The 17,609-nt window shown below is 39.4% G+C and overlaps 1 pseudogene; it reads right to left on the bottom strand.

The window, feature by feature from the left end:
• Window positions 1-157: 157 nt before the first annotated feature.
• LOC123460209 lies at window positions 158-817 on the bottom strand (annotated as a pseudogene).
• Between the last annotated feature and the right edge of the window lie 16,792 nt (window positions 818-17,609).

A 17,609-nucleotide genomic window follows, 5' to 3' on the forward strand; every position in this document is an offset into this window, starting at 1 on the left:
AGGCCGGGCTCAGCATGGACATGGAACCTGGTATACTGAGATGCTGAACAGGGCACACGTGCCCAGCCACCACCCCAACAACAGAGAGGGCTGCAAGTGGATTTTTAATAAGTACAAGAGGAGTAGGGGAGAGGGCTGAGCCCCACGGGCTGGTGGGCTACACAAACTGCTGCTGCTGCTGCTGCTGTTGGGTGGCACCTTGTTGGCGAGGTCCTCGGCCTTCTCTGTAGCGGCCAGTGCTGTCTCCTTCGCTTTCTCCTTGGCCTCTTTGGCTGTCTCAACAAGTGTTTTAGAAGGGGTCTCACCTTGCAGCTTGGCCAAGATGTATTCAAAACCCTTCATTGTCTTGGTCACATTGCTTTTGAATCAGGCAAGACCAAATTCCTGGACAGCTCTGGAGACCCCAAATAAGCTAGATGAGACCCAAGCTTCCCGGTGGATTTCAGTCCAGCTGTTGTTGTCAGAATTCACACAGTAAACACATCGTTCCTCCACCACCATAAGCCGGGCATGGTTGATGCTCCAGGTGAAGGTGGTCATGGTCTGATTCTGTGGGTCCACAATAGAGTCCTCCAGGATGTACACCGAGTGAGAAACATTGACAGGAAACAGTCGCTCCGCCCAGCGGGGCATCCTGTTGGTCTTGGTCAGGAGTCTCCGGGACAGAAGCTTCTGGTCAGGGGTCACTCCCGGTGCACGATGTCTTCACTCAAGACATGTTTGCTGTAGGGATTCGGGTACCGCTGCCAGAAGGCAGCGAACACTTGATCCCAGGAACTTCGGAGCATGCTCTGGCCCAGGAGAAATACTTCACCATCTTGTCGGCCTGGACGGACGGGCTCAGCACCCGCACAGCATCAGGGGTGCGGAGCCCGGGGAGAGGCACGTGGCTAGGAACAAGCCTGCCAGGCTCGCCAAGGAGTCTTTTTCAAAGTGTGATCTCACCCATCACTGATCAATCCTTGTCTTACCTCCAGTCTTTCTTGCAAGGTATATTACCAGAAATCTGTGAATCTCTTCCTGGCAGACAAGGTTCTCTTCTCAGTTGTGCCAGGTTTTAGTCTTTTTCTCAGCCTGAGACTCTTGAGAAAATTCCATTTCCTTAAGGACAATTCTTTCAATATTCTGATATCCAGAGAGAAGAGCATAAGTTTTTTCAAATATTGCTATTCCTGCCATAATTTCTACAAGGGGTTAGTGCATGAATATGTTTGTGGGAGGTGGTTCAGCCTATCAATTTCATTCACTGTCATAAGTAGAGAAACACACACACAGAGACAGACAGACAGACACACACACACACACACACACACACACACACACTTCTTTGAGAATTGATCAAATATTGGTACCCAAAGCACAGAATGTAGGAGAGAATACTTGGTCCCTGCCCAACTGAATATTTATATGTTCTCTATAAGATTTGATTTAATTAAAAGCCCATAAAATGTTCTTCAAAATTTCCAAAGCAGAATTGAAAACCACTTTGCATGGAGATAACCATGAAAAACTCAATAAATGGAAGAATATTAAATCTTGAGATAATATAAATATTGGTAATATCTGATTATAAGCTCTTTAAAGGAAAAATTATTAAAAGATAGACTCATGAAATTTTGGAAACACCTAGCAACAATAAGAAATATAAATTATTACAAACTGAAGAATTTATGAAAACATGATGATGCTAATATTATCAATAAGAAAAATCCCTCACAAAATGGGGTCCATGCCAGGCATGGCAGTGCATTGCCTTTAATCCCAGCACTTGGGAGGCAGAGGTAGGAGGATTGCCATGAGTTCGAGGCCACCCTGAGACTACATAGTGAAATACAGGTCAGCCTGAGCGAGAGTGAGACCCTTCCTCAAAAAAATAAAATGGGGGATCCATGACAGAATAGAGGTGATGGCTGAAACAATCACTAAATGTAACCAATAAGAAAGACTGTAAAATCTAAACATGGAGGAGAAAACCATCATGAAGACAAAATAAATAAGATCTCAGAACATTTAGGAAAACAACATAAAATCTAATAATTGTGTCAGTAAAGTACAGGGAAGAAGTCTTGAAAGAGGGCTTGGTGTACAACCACTATGCCTTGAATTTTATCAGCAACATCCACAGGAAAAGGGAGGACTTCCAGGCAAGATGGCAGAAGATCAAACCAAACACCAGACCAGCCTAGGGAGGGATTTAAGCAAAGCCACAACAAAAAACACTCTTCTTCCAAAAGTGAAGGTATATAGGTTATTATCTGTTATAGCAGAGAAATAGGAGAGACCAAGATCTACCAGAAAGGAGGAAACCTGACAAAATCCCACCACGGAGGTGTTGTGGCCTGGATCCATGTACCCAACTAGCATGGTGCTAAGCTGCAGGAGCAGAGACCAAGCAAGGGAATTTTCCACTCACATCAGCCTCCTCACAGAGTCAAGAAACATGAAGGGGAGACAGCACAGACCAGCTGAGAAGCTGCTTAAAGAGACACAAATGGAACTATCTGAGCAGTTCCAGTACAAGTCCAGGCTTCCTGCACTCTCCCATACCCCAATTGTCAGAACCACAAATCTAAGGAGAATGCATTCAGTCCCTGGTGGCAGGGCATCAAGAACAGCTATTCAAAACACCACATCCACAGCACAACACACAGGGATTGAGGTGGACACTCACCATTAGTGAGATTTCAAGTAACTCCAAAAGATAATGAAGCCAACTTACAAAAAAAGCAGGTAGATAGGCCTGCAATGCAAGTGCTATTTTCTCTTTCCATGTCAGAGCAGGTTATGGGTTACATATTCTTGGTTGGCTTTATCATTCTCAAGTAAGCTGCATTTGTGGGTTGCCTATTGTTGCATCTGATGCTTTCAGATTTACAGGGCCTTTGTCTTTTGCTTCTGTCGTTATTGGGAGCAGGGTCTGATTCAGACCCAGGCTGCCCTGAAACTCATTTCAGAACATAAATATAAACTTCCCAGCTGGCTCCTGCTGGGGCATAAAGCAACATACACCCTTAGAGATTTTAGCTTTATAAGGTTATCTTTTTGTCTTAATCCCCACACTTGCATAGTCTGTGCTTACATTTATTAAATGTGTATATTGCTCTGTTGAATTTTAGAATTTACCAGTAAATTATTCCACCTAACCCACTAGAATACTTGAATAGCAGGCAAGCTCAATACCTAAGATTACTTCTGCTATTGGGTTGGAGTACAAGAGCTACATTTGGCAACTTAAACTCCTATGCAGAAGGTATATAAAGTTCGATTTCCACATCTAAGAGCACGGCAGATAATCATAAAACCCAAGCCTCAAATCAACTCAGGATGCAAAAATTGCTACATTTTGATACAAGAAACACAAAAATTCAAGACAATACAATTCCACCAAAAATTATAAATCTCTCTGAAATTACCCCCAATGAGACTGTTTTAGAAGAAATGCCTGACAAAGATAAAAAAAAAAAAAGATTTTATCTATACTCAAAGAAATCAAAGTAATCAAAGAAGAAAACAAAGGAATTAAAAAAGAAAACAAACTGCTTAAAGAGTACACAGGAAACCAGCTTAATGAAATCAGAAAGTCATTAAAAGACATGACTAAGGAAATGGAAATTTTGAAGTAAAACCAGACAGAAATATGAGCACTGAAAAACAAAGTCAAAGATAAAACTCTGTGGAAAGTCTCAACAGTAGAATGGATGCAGGAGCGATAGAATATCTAAAGTAGAAGCCTAGGTGGCAGATCTAATATAATCCAACAAAGAGAAGCCAAGCTTATAGAAGGTATGAATGGGAATTTCAAGATATTCAGGACACTATGAAAAGATCAAACATGAGTGTTCAGAGTATAGTAGAAGGAGAATAATTTTACTCCAAAGCATAATAGGCATTTTCAACAAAATCACAGAAGAAATTTTTACCCACATTGGGAAAGAAATGCCAATGCAGATGCAGGAAACATTAAGAACATGAAAAAGAAAAAAAGAAACTTCTCACCACATTATAAATTAAGCTACTAAACATGCAAACCAAAGAAAATATATTGAAAGCAGTTACAGAGAAAAAATAAGTCACCTATAAAGGCAAGCCCATCAGGATCACAGCAGATTACTCAACACAAACTTTAAAAGCCAGAAAGGCTTGGGATGATGTATTCCAAATTCTGAAAGACAATAACTGTCAACCAAGATTACTTTATCCTACAAAGATATCTATCCAAAGTGATGGAGAAACAAGGGCATTGCACAACAAAAATAGGTTAAAGGAATTTATTACAATTAAGCCAGCTCTACAGAAAATACTTGAAGAAAATACAGAAAATACTTCATGATGAAGAGAAAGCAAAGCACACACATGAAGAAATAGGGAAAAAATAATCCAAACTCAGAAAACAGTTAAAACAAAAGAATAAAGGAAAACAGGATGCACTACAAAACAAGAAGAACAGCAAAAATAAATGCATACATTTAAATGTAACACTTAATATCAGTGACCTCAATATCCCAACCAAAAGACACAGGCTTGAAGCCTGGATTAAACGTCATGATTCTGCTGCTTGCTCCCTCCAAAAAACTCATCTCTCAATAAAACATAGTCACTGTTTTAGGGTGAAAGCATGGAAAATGGTATTTCAACAAATAGGCCTAGGAAATGACCAGGGGTTGCTATCCTAATATCTGACAGGATAGACTTTAAACGAACATTAGTAGGAAAGATAAAGAAGGTCACTTTATACTGATTAAAGGAACACTCCAACAGGAGGACATTACAATCCTAAATGTATATGCACCTAATATGGGGCTCCCAATTTCATCAAACAAATGCTATTACACTTAAGGTCAGAGATAATACCAACCACAGTTGTAGTGGGTGACCTAAATACTCCATTCTTATCAATTAGCATGTAATGCCAGCAGCAAATAAACACAGAGTCATCTGGATTAAATGATGTCATGGAACAATTAGACCTAATAGATATCTACAGAAAACTCCATATAAATGCTTCAGAATATAAATTTTTTCACAGCAGCACATGGAACATCCTCTAAAATAGACCATGTATAAGGACACACAGCAAATCTTAGCAAATACAGGAAAACAGAAATAATCCCATGCCTATCGATCCCTATGTGTGGAAGCTTAGACTGCTCTGCACACACACCCACATTACTGCTCTGGCCACCGTGCAATCAGTGACTCGTAATAATAGGGATTCTCCCAGTCCTTCAGGAGCAGACAGCCCACCCCGCCCCATATCCACAGCACAACTGCGCACAGATTGATCCCTGCATGTGGAAGTTTACATTGCTTTGCCGACTCCCTCAATCACTGTTCCTGCCACTGCACATTCAGCAAGCCCTGTGCCATAGCAACTGCCACACAAGCCCAGATTGTGTCTCTCCCTTGCCCCAGCTCATATGTCCTCTGCTACCTGTCTGCCACTGGGGCCATATGCGACTGTCCTATGGTGGGGGAGCGCAGACTGTTTCTGGGACCCAGTGTTCCCAGCCAGAGTTTGGGCTGCTTTAGGGCTTGGTACCTCAGTCCCCCTCCAAACTCAAATGCAGGTAGCTTTGGCACATTACTGCTTGAGAATTCAGGCAACTTTGGCGCCCCTGCCAGGCAGTAGATAGGCAGCTTTGGCAAGTGAGAGCCATGGCCAGGCTGCTTGGCAACTGCCCCAGGCTGCCTCAGACCCCCATTGCACTGGAGTCCAGGCTGATCCACCCACCTTTGTGCCCAGACACTGACATGGGCAGACTATAGCACAAAAGAAATAACATGAAAAATTAAATGCAATAAAATCCAGTGAGATCACCCAGTCCTACAATGCATACATCTAACAAAAACATAGAAGAGTTATTAGGAGCAGAACATCAAATTGAAGCTATGAGCAATGCAACCCTGACCAACCTACTGGTAGAACTTGCAGGAAAGCAAAAAAGGACTGATAATCGTGTGGATGCTGCCGTCATTAAACTAGAATTAATAGATAAGAAACAGGAAGGAGTTTAAAGAGAGTTAAGAGTTTGAGGGAGAGTGAAAAAAAAAGACCTTAAAAATCAGCTGGCCATGCTAAATGAACACATAAAGAAATGCAAGGATGAATACCAAAAATGATCAAGAAAATCAGAAAATGATGTGAAAACAGAGCTTGTCAAAGGGATGGAAATTATACATAGAAAAGTAGTAGAAAATCCAAACTTAATTGAATGAGTCCAAAACTCTCTAGAGGCTCTCAAGAATAGAGTCAGCAAAGTGGAGGATAGAAACTCTTATCTGGAAGAAAAGATGGAAGAAACAATTTGAGAGTTCAAAAATTTCAGTAAGTTCAAAAGTTCCTGTGAACAAAACATGAGAGAATTGTGGGATACACTTAAACGTACTAATATCAAAATCATTGGCATACCAGAAGGAGAAGAAAGTCAGACCAAAGGAATGGAAAACTTATTTAACAAAATAATTGAAAAAAAAAAAAAACTTCCCTAATCTCTTAAAGGAAAGGCCCATCAAGATACAAGAAGCCAACAGAACACCAAACAGACTGGACCTAAAGAGAAACTCTCCAAGACATATTGTCTTTAAGACTCTAAATATTGACACCAAAGAGAAAATCCTAAAAGCAACTAGGGAAAAACAGCACACCACTTTCAATGGTAACCCCATCAGAATTACTCCAGACTTCTCAATTGAAACCCTGAAAGCTAGAAGAGCTAGGAAAGAAACACACCAATGTCTAAGAGTGTATGGCTTCCAACCCAAACTACTCTACCCAGCAAAAATATCCCTCATAATAGATGGTGAAAGAAAAACTCTCCATGACAAAACTCAGCTTTACAATTATATGAACACAAAACAAAAATCTACAGAGAATATTTCAGGAACTCCTCCATAGAGAAGAAAGAAATAATCAAACTCAAAAGACTACAAGAACCAGATCACAATAACCAAACTCAGAGTAGCCACAAAAAATTTCAAAGCCCATGAAAATACCAACACACATCTACCATCACAATATGGCAGGGATCAAATCAAATTCACGTCATTACGCTAAATATTATTGGCCTTAATTCACTCATCAAGAGACACAAGCTAACAGGGTAGATCAGAAAAATTAGACCTCTCAATCTGCTGCCTTCAAGAAACCCACCTCACCACTAAAGACAGACACCTCCTCAGGGAGAAAGGGTGGAAAACAATATTCCAAGCAAATGGGAATAAGAAACAAGGAGGTGCAGCTATATTCATTTTGGATAAAATAGACTTCAAACCAAAAATAATAAAAAAGACAAAGAAGGCCATTTCCTACATATCAATGGAATAAACCATCAAGAGGATATTACAATAACAAATCTGTATGCACCATACACAGGAGCACCACAGTTCATAAAACAAAACCTACCTGACAATAAAACAGAAATAACCACCAAAACCATAATAGCTGGGGAATTCAATAAACCATTATCAGGAATAGACAGATCACCCAAACAGAAACTCAACAGGGAAGTAAGAGAGCTAAACAAAACCATATATCACCTAGACCTAACAGATATCTACAGAACTTTCCACCCCAAATCCACATACTACACATTCTTCTTAGCAGACTATGGAACATTCTCTAATATAGATCATATACTGGGTCACAAAGACAGCCTCCACATATTTAGGAAGATTGACATAATTCCCTGCATGATATCAGACCACAATGCTATGTTGCTAGAAATCAACAACAAAAGACCCACCAAGAATCCCAATGGAACCTGGAAACTGAACAGCACACTCTTAAACAATAAATGGATAGTAGATGAAATGAAAAAGGAAATTGCAAAATTCCTGGAATTGAATGACAATGAGAACACACCATACCAAAACTTATGGGACACAATGAAGGCAGTACTCAGGGGAAAATTCATAGCACTCAATGCCTTCATAAAAAAGACAGAAAGATCCCAAATCAATAACCTAACCATCCACCTAAAGGCACTGGAAAAACAATAAAAGTCCAACCCAAAGAGCTACAAAATGAAATAAATAATTAAAATCAGACCAGAAATTAATGAATTGGAAACCAAGAAAACAATTAAGACAATTGACAAAACAAAGAGCTGGTTGCTTGAAAAAATAAACAAAATTGACAAACCCTGGCAAATTTGATCAAGCAAAAAAAAGGAGAAGCTTCAAATTAACAAAATTTAAAATGTAAAAGGAGAGATTGCTACGTCCACGGCGACCTCGCCTGTGTAGCAAGCAGAAATGCTTCTGCACTGGAAGAGAGCTGAGGACAGAGGGCCAGCACTCCTCGGAGGGATGCCCCCGGTGACCCCTTGGCAGTCAGTTACTGTAAAGGTTCCTGCTGCCCATGAAGTCACGACGACCTAATTGCTGGCGCCAATGCTGTTTCTTTCCTGCTTTCTTCTAGCTGTTTGTCTAAGAACAGCTAATTCAACACTTATTAGTAATCATGCACACAATCAGAGTACAAGAAACAATCTAAGCATTAAATGTGCCCCTCCTATGATTAGGACAATGGAGAAAATGTATAACTCTACTAGGAATAAAAAATTAACTCTAGAACAGTTTTTAGATGGTGTAAAGTAAAAACAGCTTATGATGTTTGAGAATGATACTGAGCCTGAGAATTTGAAAGTAGAAATGTTGATCAGTAGTGTTCATAAGAAACATGACAGTTCTGCAGAAAAGGAGTTACAAAACTTAGACATTCCCACCAGGAAACTTCCTGGGGGATATGTTCAGTACTTGATCAAGGGCAGATGGTGGACTCCTAGAGCTGGAATCTACTTAGTTCCACTCCCCTATGAGGGAGGATATGATGAATTCGGTAATAGATGGGTGAATTATGAAGTAAAAAGGAGGCTATGGCATTCTCTTCCATTTACGGGAACGCTTAACAAGGAAGCGTAAGCCTTGGTGTTTATACAGTCCTTGGGGTATAAGAAATAAGTAACCTGTTATTCACCTTACACCTAGTTTCTGTTTGTATAATGTTGTGGTCAATGATACAAGACGCCCTTCTTAAAAAATGGGTACAGTTCCTGCCTGATCAACATTACATGTATGCTTACAATAGAACAATACTCAAGATTGTTTAGATTAATGATTTCTGAGATCACTTGTTGGCTTGCTAAGTTTCTCTGTTCAATCTGTATAAAATCTTCATGAAACCTTCAGTAAATTGCAGCAGCATATTCTACCTAGAGTGTGTCTGTCTGTCATTTCCTCGCCGAATCCCGAGTTCTCCTTGAGCCTTCGCCCTTGTTCTCCCTCGGTCCTGATCTCCCCGAGAGTCAGTCCGCGGCAAGAGATCACAACAGACATAAGGGAAATTGGAAGAATCATAAGGACTTATTTCAAAAACCTCTACTCCGGAGCCAGGCATGGTGGTGCATGCCTTTAATCCCAGCACTCAGGAGGTAAAGGTAGGAGGACTGCCATGAGTTCAAGGCCACCCTGAGACTACAGAGTTAATTCCAGGTCAGCCTGGGCCAGAGTGAGACCCTACCTCAAAAAACCAAAACAAAACAAAACAAAAAAGCAGTTCTACTCCAGAACTGGATAATGTGGAGGAGATGGATTATTTCCTGGATGCATACCATCTATCAAAGCTAAACTCAGAGCAGATTAATCACCTCAATGAACCCATCACACTGTTGTAGATTGAAAGAGTAATAAAAAACCTCCCCAAAAGAAGAGTCCATGACCAGATGACTTCTCAGCTGAATTCTATCAAACCTTCATGGAAGAACTCAAACCAATATTCCTTAAACTATGACACACATTTAAGAACAGGGAAAGCTACCCAACTCCTTTTCTGAAGCTAGTATTACCCTAATTCCAAAACAGGCAGAGATGCCACAAGAAAAGAAAACTACTGGCCTATTTTCCTGATGAACATAGATGCAAAGATCCTGAACAAAATCCTAGCAAACTGAATACAACAACACATCAAAAGCATTAGCCACCTTGACCAAGTGAGATTCATCTCAAGAACTCAGGGGTGGTTCAACATTCAGAAATCTGTCAATGTAATACATCACATAAACTAGGTTAAACATAAAAACCACGTGATCATCTTGATAGATGCATAAAAGAGCTTTGACTACATACAGCATCACTTTATGATCAAAACACTGGGGAGTATTGGCATGGTTGGCTCATAATAAAGGCAATATACAAAGTTCTGAAGGCCCAAATAATACTTAATGATAATACTTAATGGAGAGAGACTGGAGGAATTCCCATTAAGATCAGGAATAAGACAGGGTTGTCCTCTCTCACCTCTGCTTTTCAATATAGCACTGGAAGTCCTAGCTCAAACAATAAGACATGAAAAGGAAATAAAAGGGATACAATTTGCAAATATAAGTTAAGTTAGCTCTATTTGCTGATGACATGATTGTATATGTTAGAGACCCGAGAGACTCCATCCCAAACTCCTGAAGGTGATTAACTCTTATAGCAAAGTGGCAGTATACAAAATCAATGCACAAAAGTCAGTAGCTTTCTATATGCAAAGGACAAAGATACAGAGAAAGAAATAAGGGACACAGTCCCAATTTCAATGACAACAACAACAACAAATACCTTGGAATAACGTTAACCAAGGAAGTGAACAATCTATACATCGAAAACATAAAAACACTCAAAAAAGATATTGAAGAGGCCTTGAGAAAATGGAAAGACCTCCCATGCTCCTGGATATGCAGAATTAACATTGTGAAGATGACAATCCTACCTAAGGCAATATACAGACTTAATGCAATTCCAATTAAAATCCCTACAGTGTTCTTCACAGAGATAGAAAAAATGATCTCAAATTTCATATGGAAAGGTAGAAGGCCTCACATAGACAAACATATCCTCAGCAAAAGAATTACCTCTGGAGGTATCACTATACCTTATTTAGAGCTATATTACAAAGCCATAGTAATACAAACAGCATGGTACTGGCATAAAAACAAGAGTATAGACCAATGGAATAGACTTAAGGACCTGGACTTTGGGTCAAGCAACTATAGCTACTTGATTTTCAACAAAGGCCCAAACAATATAGGCTGGAAAAAAGACAGCATCTTCAACAAATTGTGCTGGACCAACTGGATAACCACAGGCAGGTCTCTGAAACTTGATGCACACATTTCACCATGCACTACACTCAAATCCAAATGGATCAAAGACCTCAATATTAGACCAGAAACTCAAATTTAGGAAGTACTTTCCATGATATAGGAATAGAAAAAGACTTCCTGAACAAAACCCCAGTACCTCATGATCTTTAACAGTCACTCAACCAATGGGACCACATGAAGCTGAAGAGTTTCTTTACAGACAAGCATACAATAAGCAAAGCTAATAGATTACCCACAGAATGGGAGAAAATATTTGTGGATTATCCAACTGATAGAGGCCTAATCTCTAGAATCTACAAAGAACTCAGAAATCTAAACTGTAAGAAGTCAAACACCCCATTCACAAAATGGGGCAAAGACCTGAACAGGCAGTTCACAGAGGAATAAATACACATGGAAAACACACACTTAAGAAAATGTTCATCATCCTGATTATCAGAGAAATGCAAATTAAAACAAATATGAGATTCCATCTTACCCCAATAAGGATAGCAAACATCAAAAGGTCAAATGAATATAAATGCAGGCGAGGATGTGGAGAAATAGGAACACTCTTCTCCTGTTGGTGGGAAAGCAGGATGGTACAACCACTTTGGAAAGCAATGTGGAGACTCCTGAAAAAGCTGATTATAGAGATAACAACAGACCCAGTTATTCCCTTACTGGGCATCTATCCTAAAACCTTCAAACCACAGGCCATAGAGATTTGCTCAACCATGTTCGTCATGGCTTGTTTTGTAATAGCTAAGAGCTGGAATCAATGCAGATATCCATGACTAGAAGAATGGATAACTAAGATGCGGTATATCTACACAATGCAATTCTATATAGCAGTAAGAAAAAATGACACAATAAAATTTGAGGAAAAATGGTTGTGCCTGGAACAAATCATTCTCAGTGAACATACCCAATCATAGAAAAAAAAAAAAAAATTGCCACATAATCTCACTCATCTACAGCACCTAACCTGAATCTACCCAAGATATCTTAAATACCCAGTAAGCATCTCATGGACTCGACACTAGGATGGATGAGGAGGGAGGGAAAGGCATCAAAGGGGTAGAAAACACTAATCTAGACCCAAATGACAATGGTACCATTAAATCTACTTCCTAAAAGGCAGACCAAATGGCTGAACCTTCGCCAGGCCCTTACAGGAAACACCTGAACTACAAGACACTGGAGAGGGTAGGATCAAGACTAACCTAAATCTTCTACATCTTCCCTCCCTCCCTCTCCCTCTCTCTCTTTTTCTCTTCCCTCTAACTCTTGCATATTAATTGTCTTTTTCATCATTTTCTTAGCGGGCACTGACCTGTAACTCCCAGTGCCAGCTTGGGGCTCTCATCCACAATGAGCTTTTGATCAGAGAGACTTACAAGGTTCCCTAAAAGAGTTTCAGATTTCTGTCAGAGTACTTGATGACCCACCAAAGATTTGTGGTAAGACCCTACTGCTGAAGACACCATATGAAGTTGATATATAAAATGGAACAGCATGGCTGGAAGGCAGGAGAGAGTCAGTCCCCAGACAGTCAGTGTGTCTTGTGCGAGAAGGTGCTAAATGGGCGGCTGAGGGAAAATGATCAATGTCTGTCCAAGCAAGTCATGGTCTAACCTACTTAGCAGCAAATAACCTGTTGTGATGCCCACACAAGTGCAACAGTGGCACACAGCCATGGTGGGGAACCAACTGCTCTTGATTTGGCAAACTGATCCCCTCAGAGGTAAGGGACCCATAGCTGGAGCTGGGAAACAAGTCAGAACCATACCCAAACATAAGCCCACTCACCATTAGCAAGCTACCATCAATCATGGGCTACAAGAGGGCCTACACCTATTAAATTCTCTCCAAAAATGTAAGGGTTATCTGATTTGTCCTGGTGCTAACTTACTCACCCTTGGAGAATCTTCTTTTCTTTTCAGATACATGTAGATCCTAAGGAGAGAGCCATCCCATCACACCTCAAAAGGTCTCCTGCTGAAAGTAAGAAAAGTTGGTGAAAGAAGCAAGGGTGCTATTTTCCTGATGAACCAGATACCAGCACAAGGGGGAAGGAGAACAACACAGAGAAAAATCAACTCCTACCAAATCAGAGAGCCAGAGCTGCAGAGGCCCCCAACACCTCATCACTGAAGCAGACCAAAAATGAACCCAATATGGCTCAGGGATACTTTGCAGAAGAGGGGGTGGAAAGAATGTCAGAGCCACATGTTGAGTCATGATATGCAGAGACATTTATTGTACCAACAACTGTGCGCTAACTCCATAATGCACGACCCATATACCTCAACAAGGAGGTGTCAATGGTGATGAGGTAGGTCACGGATGACCCTAGTAATGTCACCAAACTGCATGTATTTGCTGAATATGAAAATAATAAAAAAATTAAAAAAATAATAAAAGCATTATCCACCTTGACCAAGTGGGATTAAACCAGGGATACAGTGGTGGTTCAACATATGGAAATCTGTCAATGCAATACACCACATAAACAAGGTTAAACATAAAAACCACATGATCATTTTGACAGATGCAAAAAAGGCATTTGACAAGATACAACATCACTTCTTGCTCAAAACATTGGAGAGAATTGGCATGGTTGGTTCATATCTTAACATAATACTTTAAGAATATATATGCCTTTAAGTTTGAAAATCTGAAAGAAATGGATAATTTCCTTGATTTATATGTCCTACTAAAATTAATCAAGATGAAATAAACCATTTAAATAGACCTATAACTAGTATGGAGATCCAAACAGTGATAAAAATTGTCTCCCAACTAAAAACAGTCAAGGCCAAAATAGATTCACTGATGAAATTTTATAGGCCTCCATGGGAGAACTAACACCACTGTTGCTCAAATTTTTCCATAAAATAGAAAAGTAATTCTACTGAACTTCTTCTGTGGAGCCAGCATTACCCTGATACAAAAACCAGATAAGGCAGAACAACAGAAAATAAAATTACAGACAAATCTCCCTCATGAACATAGATGCAAAAACTCTCAACAATATATTGACAAACAAAATACAAGAATATATCAGAAATATCATTCACCCTGACCAAGTAGGCTTCATTCATCACAGAGAGGCAGGGAAAGTTCAATATACATAAATCAATAAATACAATACACTACATAAATGGGCCAAAAGACAATAATCACATAATTATCTCAGTAGATGCAGAAAATGCATTTGAGAAAATTCAAAATCCCTTCATGATAAAAGTCCTACAGACTTCTGCTGGGAATACAAGGAACATATCTCAACATAACAAAGGTTATTTGTGACAAACCAGAGCCAAAATAATACTAAATGGGGAAAACTTGAAGCTTTTTCACTAAAATTCGAAACAAAGAAAGAGTGTCTACTGTCCCCTCTTATTTAATATAGTACTGGTAGTCTTAGCTATAGCAATAAGACAAGAGCCATTCATAAAAGTGATACAAATTGGAAAGAAGGAGATCAAATTATCAGTATTTGAAGAAGATATGATTCTGTACATAAAGTATCCTAAAGACTTTATCAGCTGACTGTTAGAGATGATAAACAATTTTAGCAATGTATCAGGATCCAAAATAATTACATAGAAACCAGTAGCTTTTCTATATACTAACAATAAACATGCTGAGTATAAAATCCAAGAATCTCTACCTTTCACAATTGCCTCAGAGAAAATAAATTACCTTGGAAAAAAATCTAACCAAAGAAGTGAAAGATCTCTACATTGAAAACATTAAAACACTCAAGAGAGATGTTGCAGAAGACATTAGAAAATTGAAAGATATACCACATTCTTGGATTGGAAGAACCCATGTTATGAAAATGTCAATCTTACCGAAAGCATTCTACACATTTAATGCAATCCCCATTAAAATTCCAATGGCATTCTTCATGGAAGTAGAAAAAAATCATAAAATTCATTAGGAAGCACAAAAACTTTGAATATCCAAAACAATTTTAGGCAACAAAATAAGGCTTGTGGTATCACTGTACCCAATTTTAAACCATATTACAAAGCCTTAATAACAAAACAGCATGGTACTGGCATAAAGACAGAAACATAGATTAATGGGACAAAATAGAGGACTCAAATGTAAATTCAGGCTGCTATGACCATTTTCATTTTGACAAAAATACCAAAAATCATTCATTGCAGTAAATACATCCTCTTTAACAAATGGTGCCAGGAAAATGGGACATCTATATGTATAAGGATGAAAATAGATCCTTATCTCTGTCCATGCACAAGAACCAAGTCCCAATGGATCAAAGACCTTAATACAAGTCCTGGAACTCTGAAGCTGTTAGAGGAAAAAGGAGGGAAAACCCTTCAACAAGTTGATATAAGCAATGACTTTTTGAATATAACCCCAATTGCTCAGGACATAAAGCCACTAATCCACCAATGGGACCTTGTAAAACTGTTAAGCTTTTATACAGCAAAGGACACTGAATATAGCATAACCAACCTACAGAATGGGAGAAAATCTTTGCCAGCTCTCCATATGATAGAGGATTAATATCTATGGTATACAAAGAACTCAGAAAACAAAATAATATTAAATCAAATAACCCATTTTAATGGGTTAAAGAACTAAATACAAAGTTCTCAAAAGAAGAATTACAGATGGCATATAAATATCTAAAAAAGTGTTCTACAGCCTTAGCTATAAGGGAAATGCAAATTAAAACTACTTTGATATTTCATCTCATTCCTGTCAGAATCGCTATCATCAAGGAAACAAATGACAATGAATGTTGGTGAGGTTGTGGAAAAAGAGGAACCCCTCTACACTGTTGGGAATATAATCTGGTACACCCATTGTGGGAATCAGTGTGGAGTTTCCTGAGACAGCTAAAAATCGATTTCCCATGTGAACTAGCTAAAGCACTCCTAGGTAAATATCCCAAGGACTCTTCTCACTAACTTAGAGATACTTGCACAAACATGTCTATTGCCACTCTATTCACAGAAGCTGGGAAATGGAACCAGCCTAGATGACTCTCAACTGATGAATGGATAATGAAGATCTGGTATGTTTATACAATGGAATGCTGTTCAGCAGTAAAGAAAAATGAAATTATGAAATCTGAAGGAAAATGGATGGATCTGGAAAGGATTACATTAAGTGAGGTAACCCAGGCCCAGAAAGCCAAATGTCACATGTTTTCTCTAATATGTTGATATTAGTTACAAATGTTCAGACTTTTGTTTCAGTTGGAGTAAAAATCAGTAGCAGAAGCTAGTAAGCTAGAAAAGCACTATAAGCGAGGGAGGAGAGAGGTGCACTCAAGGGAATGGTACTGTATATATGTAAGTAGATGGTCAAATTACTGCAGGTGGAATCACCTAAGAGAGGCCAGGGCAAGAGATAGAGTAAAAGGATTCAGGATATTGTGAATAAGCCACATGGTAACACACCGTTTTTTGATAAGGACACACCCAAAAGCCCTAGACTGTTACTACAAAACTTGCAATACCAGGGATGGGATACCTTTAAATGAGTTGTTGGCCAGGAATATCCCTGGTGCCCCAAAACATTACAGGCTATTGCCAAGACTCTTGGTTTCCCACCAGAAAAATATGATAAGACCCTCTTGCTGAAGACTCCACATGCCTGGGCTGAAAGGTCATTGAGAAATCAAACTGGGGCTGAGCTGAAAACTTTCCCCCAGTAGACCAGTTGACAGAAAGCTGAAAAAAGCTGTAGACTTATGGGATACAGAAGCCACCAGTGATGAAAAAGTGGACACTGCAAGCCTCAAGTTTGCCAAGCCACGCCAAATGAGGCCATGGGCGCAATAGTGGCATGTCTGTTATAGAGGAAACCAACTACTCTCTAATTGGACTCAAGACCCACTCTATGGGAGGCAATACATGCTTGGTACTGAAAACGTAATCAAAACCCTATGGTGGAGGAGGTAATGAGTATTAGGAGTATAATACCTGCTCTTGTCTGGCTAAATGCATATATTCTTCTCACCAAACCACTCTGTAAACACTTTATTTAATATTCATACCCATATATCAATGCTACTTTCACTTTTGGTTAGAAAGCTTATATTTTCAAATGGCAGTGACCACTGGGATGACCCAAAAGGCACAATAGTGCTGAGCAGACACATGTTTCAGCACTGAAACATCCCTATAACACCTTTCAAGGCTCAGGATCCATTGCAGAAGAGGTGGAAGAAAGAATGTAAGAGCTGAAGGATTAGTGGGACTGCTTGTAATGCAATCAACCAGACAGAAATTGGTCTCGATACCCATGACCTCACAGTGCCTAGCACTATCTTCACAAGACCCTTATAATAGTAGGAAAAGATGTTGACATCAAAATAAAAGAGACTAATGGAGAGAGGGAGGGAATATGACAGAATGTGAATTTGTGAAGGGGAAAGTGGTGAAAGGGAGGGAATTATCATGGTTTATTGTCTCTAAGTATGGAAGCTGT

This window comes from Jaculus jaculus, chromosome 4, assembly GCF_020740685.1.
Source record: "Jaculus jaculus isolate mJacJac1 chromosome 4, mJacJac1.mat.Y.cur, whole genome shotgun sequence".
Classification (NCBI taxonomy): Eukaryota; Metazoa; Chordata; class Mammalia; order Rodentia; family Dipodidae; genus Jaculus; species Jaculus jaculus.